The following is a 15831-nucleotide window of genomic DNA, read 5'->3' as shown; positions in this document are numbered from 1 at the left end:
CCTCCTTGCTGAGGCATTGCCCCCAGATACAGAACAGACACATGTAATTATTGTTCAGAGCTCAGAACACAAACTTAGGTACAGAACCTACCGCGATGAATAATCAGTAAGCTACCTAACAAGAATGTATTTTGAGAGCAGGGGTGTATGAAGTAATTATTTGGTGCAAAATGTTGTTCCGTTCTTCGTATTCCAGCAGAGGTAACGAGAAGCACATGCAGACAAGAACACTGACCAGCAACCTCATGCTCATTACTCTACAGTGAAAGATGAACATGGTACAGCGAAGTGCTTAGTTCTAATTACTCACTTTATTTATTCATTGAGGATTACCAAGCTGAATGTTTCAGAAGGGGATACATGTTTCCTAAATGGGGTGAATGCTTCTTGGTACACTCTTTAAGAACAGAGTGCTGTTTTTTTCTATTGAGAGACGTGTCAATATTTCCGAATATCTTTTTCCATGTGGAACTAGATCAACATTAGAACAAGGGATTACTACATGTGGACCTGTATTGGTTTAGAATCATCATCTGGCCCATATATGGTTGGTCAGTCTACTGGAAGCATGGTCCGTGCTGATACAACTATATTTGAAGGCATAAGTAAACGTTCTCTTATGAAAATGGAAGAGTGAGTGAATGTGAGTGAGTTGGGTTTAACGCCGCTTTTAACAATATTCCAGTTATATCGCGGCGTGTCAGCTTAATGTGGGAGGAAAGCCCGAAGTGATGCAGGTCTCAGACGTTTACCACCTCGGTGAAACCCACGAGTACGGGTATGGTGCTGACAAACCTAGAAACATAATTGGGGCGAACCGGGATTCGAACCAACAATCATAGGTTTCTGGCGTGCCCAAGGGACGCAACTCTGCACAGCGAATCGCGGCGCCTTAGACGACTGGGCCACCCGTGCCCCCGTCAATGGAAGAACCAAATATGTATAACTGTCGATGGAAGAACCAAATACATGTGTATGTATAACTGTCATTGAAAGAACCAAATATGTATAACTGTCGATGGAAGAACCAGATATGTATAACTGTCATTGAAAGAACCAAATGTCTGTGGAAGAACCAAATATGAATAACTGTCATTGAAAAAAACAAATATGTATAACTGTCAATGGAAGAACCAAATATGTATAACTGTCATTGAAAGAAACAAATGTCTATGGAAGAACCAAATATGTATAACTGTCAATGGAAGAACCAAATATGTATAACTGTCATTGAAAGAACCAAATATGTATAACTGTCGATGGAAGAACCAAATATGTATACCTGTCATTGAAAGAACCAAATTTCTATAGAAGAACCAAATATGTATAACTGTCTTTGAAAGAACCAAATGTCTATGGAAGAATCAAATATGTATAACTGTCATTGAAAGAACCAAATATGTATAACTGTCATGGAAAGACCAAACGGCCAATGGAAGATATGTATAACTGTCAATGGAAGAACCAAATATATATAACTGTCAATGGAAGAACCAAATATGTATAACTGTCAATGGTAGAACCAAACTGTGAATGGAAGATATGTATTATTGTCAATGGAAGAACCAAATATGTATAACTGTCAATGGAAGAACCAATTATGTATAACTGTAAATGGAAGAACCAAACTGTCAATGGAAGATATATATTATTGTCAATGGAAGAACCAAATATGTATAACTAAATTACAATGATACGCTTCCAGTGTTAATCTATCTTCATTCCGAGTATTTTCGAGCACATTCTGAACTCTTGATCGCCAGGTTTGCATGATGTTACAGTGACGTGTGTATTCAATTCAACATATCATCCAACATATCATAGCAGCCAAGGACACGTGGTACAGATCGCCAGTGAACAGACGTCCCTTCTGTGGAGAGCAATCCCAGTTGGCGGGACTCCAGTGTTAATTAACCTAATGTTTGCAAACATTATCCACAACTCGTAAGGCGTCAGCGGTGCTTCAACATCGTAAAACAAAGATAAGGATCAGCCCTATTTTCACGATATCACTGTTGCCTCATCGCCATAAAAGTGAATCTTACTCTTGCGATAGCATCGCTACCTCACCACTGTAAAAGATAGATAAAGATCACCTTACCCGTGCCATCTCAACGAGGGTTTTTAACAATGATAAGCCTAGTGCGATGTTAGCCTTGTCATCATTAAACGGAAATAAAGAGGTGCCTTACTTTTGCGATATTATCACTGCCTCATCATCCTAAACACAAGTAAATGTGTGCCTTTCCTTTACGTTATCATCCCTGCCATGTCATCATAAAACAAAGATAAATGTGTGCCTTACTTTTATGATATCATCACTGCCTTATTGTCATAAAACAAAGATAAATGTGTGCCTTACTTTTATGATATCATCACTGCCTTATTGTCATAAAACAAAGATAAATGTGTGCCTTACTTTTATGATATCATCACTGCCTTATTGTCATAAAACAAAGATAAATGTGTGCCTTACTTTTATGATATCATCACTGCCTTATTGTCATAAAACACAGATAAATGTGTGCCTTACTTTTATGATATCATCACTGTCTTATTGTCATAAAACAAAGATAAATGTGTGCCTTACTTTTATGATATCATCACTGCCTTATTGTCATAAAACAAAGATAAATGTGTACCTTACTTTTATGATATCATCACTGCCTTATTGTCATAAAACAAAGATAAATGTGTGCCTTACTTTTATGATATCATCACTGCCTTATTGTCATAAAACAAAGATAAATGTGTGCCTTACGTTTACGATATCAACACTGCCTTTTTGTCATAAAACACAGATAAATGTGTACCTTACTTTTATGATATCAACACTGCCTTATTGTCATAAAACACAGATAAATGTGTGCCTTACTTTTACGATCATATCATCACTGCCTTATTGTCATAAAACACAGATAAATGTGTGCCTTGCGTTTGAGATAGCATCACTGCATTATTGTCATAAAACACAGATAAAGATGAACCTTACTTTCGCGACACCACACATGCCTTGTCGTCATAAAACACAGGTATAAATGAACCTTACTTTTGCGACATCATGTCCCAGAACTGTCTTATTATTCCATGCAATCATGTTGACCAGGCGAACTTATCCTCCAACTACACACACCTACATCTACAACTACACCTACATCAACACCTACATCTACCGTTAAGGAAGCCTACGTAGGAAGTACAGGAACTCCACACAGAAGTGCCTCACCACCATACCGGCTGCGGCCAGGACATCCCTATACGGGATTAAAACACACACAACTCAATCACTGCACATCTCAACTGGAGGACCTTGCCGGTGGACCTTCCGTGCAGGTGTTGTCCCAGTCGTCCCAGCGGTCTGGGTGGTACAAAGGGTGGTTGATAAAGATGTGAATGAAATGCACTGCAGTAGTTACAGACACTCAGCTTTGTTGCTATTAAATCTATCTCTTTGACGTCGTCGGATGAAAGGAGCTGTTGGTAACTGTATTCCAAGCCTACACATATTTAAACACGTTAAGAGAGGCAGTGTACAGATAGGGTTAAAGACTGTAATTAACATTTCAAAACGGCTTGAAAAGTACCTGAGCTCCCGCATAGAAGGAAATCTCGTTTACACAATCGGTTTGTTGATTAAGATTGTCATTTAACGAACTGTAGTCTTACACTGAGCCTTGTCAAACAACTGATACACACACTCGGTTTTCACTCTGACTAAGCAATAGTGAGGTGTTTCTAACAAACAAATAGTGACACATGTATTGAAAGACGACATTACCCTCTATATAGTATGCTGATTTGAATCAGAACTGTTCGAAATCATCTATAGCCATTGTAAACGTGTAAATAACAAACTCACATTCCCAATCAATATTATTCCTTCGTGATCAAGTCTGTGACAGTCCCTTACTTACATACTACACAATACTGAGTAAGCACGTAGCTGTAGCTGACTAGGAACTTACGTTCAGTCATTAGGTCTTGTTAAAATTGCCTTTACATTTAGTACTGAGGTGTTTCTCAACTGTCATTTCACTATAAATATATGTTCATCTTGAACGCTGACCATTTCCAACGATTCAGTCTCTAAAATACCTTTCGATGAAACATTTTAATACCCTTGCTCTATTTAGTACTGAGTTGCTGAAGATCTGTCATTTAACTAGAAACTCACGTTCGGCCATTTTAAACCCTGAAACAATCCCGACTCATTCCCCATCATTAATATTCCCAAATTATATCATCCATCGTTAGAATACGATTCACCACACCTAAGTACTGAACACATGCGATACTACTTTGGTGTACAAACTGAACAGGACATGGATTAAATAACTTTAAAGAGGATTAACTCACGATTTGTCGGAGTGAACGCCTTCCAAGTACTTCCCCGCGGCGTTCAGAGTCACCTGCAGCAGTTACCTGGTCGCCGAGTGTTGAGCTGCCCGGTGACCGGGCTATCGACTCGGTTGTGGACAGACGGAACTACACACCAACACACGCTGTCGCACACAGATCTCACGAAAACAATAGCTGTAAATATTTGGGCATGCAGGGGACTAGCCTGATCGAAGCTGTGTTCCTATGGTGAACAAAAAACCCTGCTGACAAGGTATAATTCGTACGGGATTAGACCGAAGGTTTCAAAGGTGGTCAAAATAAGGAGTCAATTTGTTTTTAATCGTTGATATGACAACGTGACTTAAAACATACATCGTTAAGGAATCTGCTTAGCTGTACATTCCCATTTTGTCTAATTCAAGTTATACATTTTTTTACCTAACTGATTTTGTCAAAAATGAATCTGATTAGTTAACGTCTACTTTGACATCTAAATGTATTGTCGGAGATGTTTAATTTAATCACGTCACATGCAGTACTTTAGAATAATATTAGAATAAAAATGTTTCTCAAGATCCTGAAACGCCTAAATTGTTTAATCTAAATACTAGTATTGTGTAAAATTGCCATTTGTAGTTCACACGCTAGATAATGATTTAATTAATTGTTTGAGGTATAGTTGGTGTTTCCGTTGTCACCTTACCTTACAAGTTTACATCTTTGAAAAAGGACACGTAAGGTTATTGCAGATAATGTTCCCTAAAACACTATATTGAGGCTATCTTACATATACACCTGAGTAATCTTTATTTTCAGCCTGTGTTTACCCCGTGGGACGCGCAAGTCGCTACAAGGAGCAATAGGGATTTACTTGGTTCGAGCAGCGGTAGAAACTCCACAAAGGCGCCAACACTGGATTAGCTTAGGTTAAATAAGATTTAGTTGCTCACAACCTCAAAAAGTCAGCCTTTGAAACACGGACGGTCCTACTGCACTGAGAATGTCTTTAGGTGACTCTCAACAAGGATGTTCTTTAACGCTTTTCATGACGCAGTGCCAAGTCTGACAAGACCCATCACCTGAGATGTCTATGTATCTGTGTCGTCACATGCATACTGATGACTGGACCAAGAGCATCATCAGTGACCCGATGCCCTGGCTGTACAAATATGTCCTTTCATAGAAACGATGCAACGTTGGAATGGTGTGGAAGTGGGACGCAGGGGAAAGATACATAACTAATTGTTTCCAATACACAAGGCTCTTAATACAAGGACAAGTAGAGTCTTCAAAGTAATACCAAACATCGAATGTACCCGTTGTAATACTACCGTGAACGCAACCTTCATCGCAATACAACACAGCGAATGAAACAATCGCAATACAACACGGCGAATGCAACCGTCATCGCAATACTACACAGCGAATGCAACCGTTACCGCAATACTTCACAGCTAACGCAACCGTCATCACAATACTACAAAGCTAATGCAACCGCCATCGCTATACAACACAGCCATTGCAACCGTCATCGCAGTACTTCACAGCTATTGCAACCGTCATCGCAATACTTCACAGCGAATGCTACCGTCATTGCAATACTACACAGCGAATGCAACCGTCACCGCAAAACTTCACAGCTAATGCAACCGTCATCGCAATACTACACAGCGAATGCAACAGTCATCGCAATACTACACAGCTATTTCAACCGTCACCGCAAAATTTCACAGCTAATGCAACCGTCATCGCAATACTACACAGCGAATGCAACAGTCATCGCAATACTACACAGCTATTGCAACCGTCATCGCAATACTTCACAGCTAAAAGCAACCGTCTTGTGCCGTCAAAAATGACGCTGTTCGTTCTTACTTTTGTTTTGTTTGTTTGTTGTGTAACGCCGCACTCAGCAATATTCCAACTATTTGACAGCGGTCTGTAAATAATCGAGTCAGTTATTTACAACATGTGCATCGACCTACGCAGCTGGGAAGCGATGACATGCATCACCCAAGTCAGCGAGTCTGACCACCCGATCACGTTAGTAACCTCTTACGACAGGCATGGGTTGCTGAAGATCAATTCTCCCCGGATCTTCACGGGTGTCTCTCCAACTGAGAGCATGACATCCGTAAAAATGTTTTAACTTTTATTTTATTGTCACAGGCACATATACTGTATATCACCAAAATTAATTCTTTGTAACTTGTGAACTTGTAATGTTAAATGGTTTTAGTAATATTCCTGCAGTATCGCGGCGGGCACGCAGAATGGGATTCACACATTGTGCCCATCTGAGAAATCGAACCAGGTAGTTGGGCGTTGCAAGCGAATGCCAAACCACTATACGAAACTTCATAGCCCCGTATGATATATAAAACACAGCCAGTTCAGCTGACATGTTAGGCTGAATACGTGCGCGACAGACCTTTTCCCGATAGAATACTTAACTTTTCGCTCAAGTATCCCTGTTAGGTGGTTACCGTGTCTGAATGGCCGTCATTGTACCCGAGGATATCGACAAACGGTTTATCTAGTCCACTCTCCAACAGTTTTATCAGATGATCATGCAACGTACACACGTATAATCGTCGACTGTGCGGTCTTATAATTGCACATTGTCTAATCTTATAAGCGAACAATCATAAGTAGACATACACGAGTACAACCAAACATGTGCGGAACAATATTGCCGTGTTAACCGTATAATCTTGTAAGCGTAAGACCGTGAAATCGCAGTCCGACAGTGATGAAACGTAGATACCATCGTGCCCAAGCATAATTCTGGAACTGGGGGCTTGGGTAGAGTCATGTTGTTGTTTTTTTCTTCATTTTCAGATTTGTGTTCTTCATAAAAGAGAGCTGAGAATTTTTACGTCACATTTCAAATTCGACATGTTGAAAGAATGTTAAAATTTTCTCACTGTTCACTAAAACAGTACAGATGGGGGGATTATAAAACAGTGCATTGAAAAAAGCAGTATAATAAAACATTTTTATATAATAAAAGACCATTTTTATAACACCATGTGTAGCAAAAGCCAAGTGTGCAGTTTTCTTCAGATCAGATTGGCAGGAAACTGGTCAACCTGTCACCACTACCCAGGAACCTTTACATGCGTATCCTCCATCTGAGAAAAGATATTATCACTGTGACGTAATCAGTTGATGGAGTCATCCTGGCAGTCGCTGGGCAGTGTCCAGAAACCTGCGTCGGTACAAAATGAGAGCTTGCAGACCACTACGAGACGTAACGCTGACACTGAAACGCTGGTAGAACACATACTGGCAAATACAATACAAGCATGTTTATGTTGTATCGTTTTCCAAGTAAGAGAAAATGATGCTTAATGGGCATTTCACACCACTGTCAACAACTGTTTCAGTCATATCACAGCGGGACAAGTGGAGTCAATAACATTGTCCAAGGATACGATACAGTCAGTGACTTGCATGATAAGGCATCTGGAAATGGAAGATTTGAAATGACTGCTGGTATTAAAAGATAAGTGTGACAGGTGTACTGTCCATCATGCTCCTGGACCCGTGAAGATTCCGGGGTAGAAAAGGTCTTCAGCAACCCATGCTTGCCGTAAAAGGTGACTTTGCTTGTCGTAAAAGTCGACTCGCTCGCTGACTTGGTTGATGCATGTCATCGATCCCAATTGCGTGGGTCGATGCTCATGATATCAATCACTGGATTGTCTGGTCCAGACTCGATTATTTACAGACCGCCTTCATATAGCTGGAATATTGCTGAGTGCGGCGTTAAACAACAAACCAACCAACCAACCAACATCATGCTCCTGTCTCGATGTGGTAACCTTCCAACTGTCAGACGGCTAGGCTAATACACCAGGAGTAGGTAAGGTTGTGTGCACTGGAAATTGTTTGTTACCTGTTCACCTTAGTGTAAGTGGAACAGCCCTACACAAATGACAGAGAACCAAACTATTATTGCTCAACCCAGCTTTAGCAAAAGTCCAACCTCATTAAAACATTCAAGGAGTCTTCAGCCCAGTGCACAACTTCTCCTTCAGACGCAGCAGTCTCCCTTCAGACTGTCTGTACACCTTCCTGGGTGGGAGAACAGCACCAAAGTCTATCTAGGTCAGCTTAGCACCTTCTGACTTCTTCATCTCCTACCAGTTCCACAAACCTGAAGAGGTTGAGGTACTTATGTTGGAGACTACGGTTCACACGAACATGGAGACCCTCCACATACTACATGTGGGATTATAGTAATACTGTAATGGTTTATCTTCCCACTTGGGAAAAGTGGTTTGTAAATGGCAAAGAGACATTTCTTATCAACGTGTCCCAAGTTTCACACAAATAGAGAGCTTGTAGCCCAAGTTTTCTTTTCTAGAACTTCTGTTCTAATCTGTTTATGTTATGGATAGGTTAATCTTTTAAATGCTTTCTTATTCTTTCTAGCATTTAATTCACTTGATAAGAATGCAAAATAAATTCTAAGATCAAACGATTTTATTAACATACACTGAGTCCCATGGTCTATACCATTGAAAGAAACGGACACAGATCAATAACAACTTGTAGACACTGGTTAAAAATCTGGTTAACCTGTATCACCCAACGAGTTTAAGTATCTTACTCTGCACACAGTTGGGAGATGCTCTTTCATTTAGTAGGTAAACTAGGCGGTGATACTGGTCACTCTTCACTGACCTGTCCGACCATTGGCACGTCTGACATTTGGGAGATAACCCTCGATGTCAGAGATAACCGGTATCGCTTTGCTCCCGAAATACTCTGTATTGATGAGGATGTCCATATTTCCGTCGAGAATTTTTTTAGGATAAGATTTTCAAGCAGATGGAGGCTGAGTTACTTATTTACACACAGTTATAAGCTGTGCCCCCCCCCCCCCCCCCCCCCCCCCCAACCCCTACCCCCCTTGAAATATAATGGTGTGCCTTACCGAACAATAATGGAACTGTGTGCTAATATTTGTGTCTATTCGTACAATTAATGAACTGTGCGATGAAATTGGCGTCTAGCCGTACATTTCTGGAATTGTATGGCCGCTGAACCGCATAGTGTGTAACCATGTAATCAAATAGAATACGTATACTAGTACGTTCATCATTAAAGCTCCACCACCGTGATATTGCCAAAAGCGGTCCTAACCACACTCACTCACGAATCATTCAATCACACAATAGTACACCCCCGTTATCCTGGAACCGTATACTCATAAACTATATATGTGATAATATTCTCTGATCATATCCTGGGGCGGTGGGGTAACGTTGCTAAAAGCGTTCGCTCGTCACGCCGAAGACACGGGTTCGATTCCCTACAATGTGTGAAGCCCTTTTCTGGTGTCCATCGCCGTGATATTGGTGGACTATTGCTAAATGCGGCGTAAAACCATACGCACTAACTAATCATATCCGTTTCCTACCGTTTCCACCGAGAACAACGATGTCCCGCACATCGATGCAGCCGTCGCAATGACCTTAACTCATAAGCCTTGTTCAAATAACCTATATGACAATAAAAGTCCTGGTTGTCTTTTCCACTGCCGTTACCAGGCCTGGGCAATTCACTACAATCTGAAACCCAGCAACAGCAGCTGCCGACAGCGGAGTTTCACATCGGTACGACTACGTGGTAAAGCAAGCAGCCTGAGACTTGATCAGTTACCTTAACAGTACCTCTTTAACTCTCCAAGACAAAGTAGCACAACCGTCTGGTACTCCTGGAACGTTGTGTCTATTTTACGTTAAAAACGGGTAAATGTGTAGCCAAAAAAGTTCACAGTCTGATCCACTGCGAGGTAGTCATCGGATGAAAGGTATAAAAACTGATTGTATTTCACGAATGTCCGCCTCAGTCTCATCTAGATAGCTGTACACACAGGGGAACATTGCTGCAAGCCCTGGCTTCTAGGCAGTGGTATGAGAGTGCATTATTTGGTGGTCGTTGTTTGCCTTGATTGGCTTGTAAACAGCTCCCCCTTCAACACACATCGGCCTGACCACGTGATTGAGCGGAATCACCACAGCGGTTTTATATTGATATTCCCACAACAACATACAATGTGGATGTCACAAGCCTGGATGACGTGTAACGTGCTGGTTCGATAATATTATTCTGTCCGGCCATCTTAGTAACTTCTACAGCTCTCGCACGGACTTTCTGCGAGTTGTTTCACGCTAAATACCCTACGAAAACGCAGCGCCGTTTGTAAAAGCTTTAAGTAAATAATTATAACATTTTCTTCACTGATGTTTGACAAAGGACGAGATATAACAATGAAGGGAAATTTTTACTTTAGGACAAATTTTAAACTTAAACTGCTACATATTGTTATGGAAATCATAGGGCATACACATGTGACTGACACGTAACCTTTAAATTTCATTTTCGCTCACTTATAAATGTTTAACGCGTGGCATGATCAAGTATAGACGTGTTGAAATAATGATCAAAAAGTTGGATTCACGATCATACGAACACATCTGAACTTTCACAACGATTTAATTAGCGTTTTGCTTTTATGTAATTATGCAGACCTCGTCCTTTAATTTGTATCTTGGTATGACTGATTAAAAGATAAAATCCCTGGAGCGGTTGCTATTGGCCACGTGATTATGGACACCATAATCCTGGACAAAACGACGATGTGGCTCCAATTCTTGGCAGTTAAAGACAAATATCATGGTCTCTTCCCACAGACAGGAAGTCGGACGGCGACTCTTCAACGTCGACGTTGTCGTTGGTGAGGCGACGGCCGAAGCCGACGCTACGACTAGCCGCACAATCCGTCCGTTTCTGTCGAAGATCTGTCTCCCTGATTGACCATGTCAGTCAGGTTTTGTTGATAGAGGTACTACATAAAGTGGTGCGAGGTCAGTAACCCACGAACATTCGGCGACGTGAGCTGTTAATTTACATTTATAGATCGCGCTTGGGATTAAGGGTCCTACCCGGAGGGGGCTTATGATTAGAGGGGATACGCCGAGTTTACTGTATGCAAATGGGATAGAATTTCGATGCACTTTAGAAACATATTGAAACAATTAGGTATTTTAGATAAACGACGTTTCAAAATAGCAGCCTCCTAGTGTTAACCTAGACGTGATGATAGGGTGCTGAGTGAACACCTCCTAGTGTTAACCTAGACGTGATGATTGGGTGCTAAGTGAACGCCTCCTAGTGTTAACCTGGTCGTGATGAGGTGGTGCTGAGTGAACACCTCCTAGTGTTAACCTAGACGTGATGAGGTGGTGCTGAGTGAAAGCCTCCTAGTGTTAACCTAGACGTGATGAGGTGGTGCTGAGTGAAAGCCTCCTAGTGTTAACCTAGACGTGATGAGGTGGTGCTGAGTGAAAGCCTCCTAGTGTTAACCTAGACGTGATGATAGGGTGCTGATTGAACACCTCCTAGTGTTAACCTAGACGTGATGAGGTGGTGCTGAGTGAACGCCTCCTAGTATTAACCTGGTCGTGATGAGGTGGTGCTGAGTGAACGCCTCCTAGTATTAACCTGGTCGTGATGAGGTGGTGCTGAGTGAACGCCTCCTAGTATTAACCTGGTCGTTATGAGGTGGTGCTGAGTGAACGCCTCCTAGTGTTAACCTAGGCGTGATGAGGTGGTGCTGAGTGAACGCCTCCTAGTGTTAACCTGGTCGTGATGAGGTGGTGCTGAGTGAACGCCTCCTAGTGTTAACCTAGACGTGATGATAGGGTGCTGAGTGAACGCCTCCTAGTGTTAACCTAGACGTGATGATAGGGTGATGAGTGAACGCCTCCTAGTGTTAACCTGGTCGTTATGAGGTGGTGCTGAGTGAACGCCTCCTAGTGTTAACCTAGACGTGATGATAGGGTGCTGAGTGAACGCCTCCTAGTGTTAACCTAGACGTGATGATAGGGCGCTGAGTGAACGCCTCCTAGTGTTAACCTAGACGTGATGATAGGGTGCTGAGTGAACGCCTCCTAGTATTAAGTTAGTCGTGATGAGGTGATGCTTAGTGAACGCCATAACAGCGACAACATTAATTTAGATCTACCGAGGATGTTGAGAATCCTGTCGTGTCATTATCTCCAATGATGTATTAAATGCATTGAAGATATTGGGGGTTTTAATCACTCCTTAAATTGTCTGATGGTGCGGAGAAGCTCGTCCTTAGACATACTGTGAGGATAGACAAAGGCATCCTATCACACACTCCTGAGACATACTGAGAGAATAGACAAAGGCGCCTTATCATACACTCCTAAGATATACTGAGAGGGGAGACAAACACGTCCTGTCATATAATTCTAAGATATCTAATGAAAAGATAGATTAGACGTATTATCAAACACTCGTAAGACATACCGAGAGGGTTCACGAGCATGTATCTTGAAAGTAACACATCGGGCCGAGAATCCAACAACCGGGCTTGTTTGACAGTACGTTTATACTTTAATATCCCTTCTGTTTCATGCGAGGCAAATGAGATTCATGTTTACAACTTTACATTGGTTTGTATTCAGTGCGTGCGGGTATCAAGTGCCAATTAAGTATCGCCATTGTAATAAAAAACCGTTAAGGTTCATCCACGTGCAAAGCAAATTTAAAATTTGAGTTTACTTTTATTACTCAGAGAAACAGTCCAGACTATATGAGGGACATGAGCTGTGCTACTGGAAACAGGATAACGTAACTGCTCTCAAACAATCGATAGTGTCAACATTGGCAATATCATCGACCACCTCCTACATGCTGAAACCGAGAGCTCGGTCCCCTCACATTTCTTTGCTTATTTGAATCGTCTAGATTCAGGGGAAAACTGGGGTACTACACAACCACTTTAATCTCGTAATTGGTTCCATGATGTCGATTCCGCCTCGAAGCAACAAACCAAGGCAGCAGACGGCAAGTATCGTCTGCTCGGAGCACGTGCTGCACCCACTCACATCCCCTTTGCACCTGTGAGGGGGAAATCACCGAGCCTTAAAATCTACAGGTAAACACGCGAAGGTAGAGTTTTCTCTTTGTTGAAGGTTTAGGGGATCAGCCATGTTTATGGTAAAACTGGTGTATGAATATTTGCAAAATCAGCAAACGATACATTTCTCAGTACAAAAGTTAATCCATGTCAGACAAGCTTTTGAGTTTACCTCCTGCAGGTTATACAGCGTGGATCTCATCAAAGTGGGTACAATCTTCATCATGTGGGCATATTATACAATATGGTAGGTTCTATAACTGTGAGAGGGGGGAGGGGGAACAGAGAGAGAGAGGGGGAAATCGGGAGAGGGGGTGGGGGAAGGCGTGAGAGAGAGGCGGGGAGAGGGAGGGAAGGAGAGAGGGAGGGAGGGAGAGATGGTTTCCACACACCATGAATTGATTTTCGTGTGATTATATTTGAATATTTAACTAGAGTGCCAACATGACATAATTAGACATATAAATAAAACAAGATTCAGAAACGTCGGGCTGATTGTACATTCTTTGTTCATTCTGATCCATTTCTCCTTCACTGAGATATTTCAACCTGTAATTGCACATGGAAACTCGAGGTTGAAGCGCAACACCGGCCTTGGAAGGTGGTGCACGTCAATGCATCTCACTCCAATGCTACGGACGTTGAGCTTCTTGCAACAAAGTGTCAAATTTGACGAATGGAAAATATTGCCATTTTAGACTGCCATAAAAGAAGTGCATCAGCACATGTCAACAAAACTGTCAATAAAATGTCAAATATACAAATCCCATGATCCTTTTAATCTGCTGTTACACCTGACAACACAACATAGCGGTTAGTCAAAGGGTGACGTTTGACATCGGGGAAGCATCGCGGCCGCTGCCACATTCTGTTCTCACATAACATACAACCGTGACCATGGGAGTGCCTCGATATAACACATACATAAACATCATCGAGCATAGACTCACATAACATACAACCGTTACCATGGGAGTGCCTCGATATAACACATACATAAACATCATCGAGCATAGAGAGGTACCGGGGGGCGCAATCTGGACAACCCATCCCAACAGAGTAACAAGCACTGGGGTATATAGCATCCCCTTAGAGACACAGGCATTGGTTGTTGGATCTATACCTTCAACGAATCCCAGTAAAGGGGCAAGCATTCAATTTGGTACTGATGATCTGTATGACCCATGGATCCCAACAGTGTGACAGGCATTGGGGTATTTACCGCCCAAGAATCCAAATAAAGACACAGGCATTTGTACTGGGAACCGATACATGTACTCTCCCTGGAGGAGATATAAACTTACAATAAAAAGAAGAGATTGGAAAAGCAAAAGTGAGAATGTCGTAGGTAGATAAGAGATGATCGGAAGTATATTTCCAAACCGGTGAGTTGTTGGTCCCATGAGCATCTCATGGCGCTTATGTTGTTCAGGAATTGGGAACAAATATATCTTCAACTTTATCAACCAAGCCATTTTAAAGGTGTCTTTGAACCAGAATCTAAGAGGCATTTTAGGTCACATTGTCAAACAGAAACACTACTTAAAGAAGAAATGAATAATATTATTGATGCAACCACATATTTAGTGCAAATCGGACCAGTATGTATTCAAATTGAATTCTCAGCTCCCTGGGGAGTATGGCTACAGAAGAATAAATACGTTCGTGGCCTCGTAGCTTGATTGTTTTGTGTTTTGTGAGGTCTCAACACGTACATAAAGAATATCGTCACACCAAATAAGTGACTGACAACTGTATCTGTTTTCCAGAAGGTAACTGGAGAATTTGACAGGAGTGTGAGAAACTGCGAAAATGGTGAAAACTGAGAAACAAGCAGTGATTAATCACCTGTATAAAAGGACATGTTACAAAAAATACACAAAGATATGAAGCACGCATTTGAGATGACTGCTTCATACACTTAACTGTTCTGTGATCTGATCTTTCCACTTGCTGTTATCTAAACGCGAATGGTGAGAGCTCGGTCGACCACATTGATCAAAAGTTAAAATGAAGGTGGTGAGTAAATAGGAAAATATACAACTTTATGTATAACAACTTCTGTTTTATTGCATTTAGCAGCGTTTCAGTGTAGATTCTTACACCGTTATCAAGCTGGAGTGACGAGGTCATAGCCGCCGTCGAGGCCTTTGGGGGAACTAATAATAATAAGACTTCCATAGGTCGGAGATAACAAAGCTGGAGCATCGCTGGACCCAGAAGATTATATTAAAAAATACATGACCAATATTTATTCTGAACTATTTTCTTTGTTAAGCCACGAACTGTTTGACGTACCGTCGTACATACAATAATTGTATTGACCTATGTGGGTGGTTAAAACTGGCATCGTGTTATTGGACTTAATGTTATGCCCAAAAAACGTTTTTCTTCTTGATCTATCAGCATTTTTACGGTACCCTTTTTCCAGCTATGTATCGGATCGTTGATAAAGGAAGGGGCCCGTCGTTTTATGAAAGGAGACAACATTATTCAGTCACAATCTTCCGTCAGACGATCCATGG

At 41.5% G+C, this 15831-nt stretch overlaps 1 protein-coding gene across 8 annotated transcripts in view; it reads right to left on the bottom strand.

Annotated features, from left to right (window-relative positions):
- Nucleotides 1-15831, bottom strand: part of LOC124117381 (CD151 antigen-like) — a 79580-nt gene that overhangs the window by 36794 nt on the left and 26955 nt on the right. Inside the window, exon 1 of one of the 8 annotated variants that reach the window (XM_046479222.2) lies at nucleotides 4357-4486. The exons of the other annotated variants lie outside the window; for them this stretch is intronic. The gene's annotated coding sequence lies outside the window, so the exon portion shown is untranslated. Of the gene's footprint in view, nucleotides 1-4356; nucleotides 4487-15831 lie in introns of those variants that run through there. 8 annotated transcript variants of the gene reach the window in all.

Source organism: Haliotis rufescens, unplaced genomic scaffold (assembly GCF_023055435.1).
Source record: "Haliotis rufescens isolate VD_foot unplaced genomic scaffold, xgHalRufe1.0.p SCAF_22, whole genome shotgun sequence".
Taxonomy (NCBI): Eukaryota; Metazoa; Mollusca; class Gastropoda; order Lepetellida; family Haliotidae; genus Haliotis; species Haliotis rufescens.
This window is presented reverse-complemented; position numbering and strand designations above follow the sequence as displayed.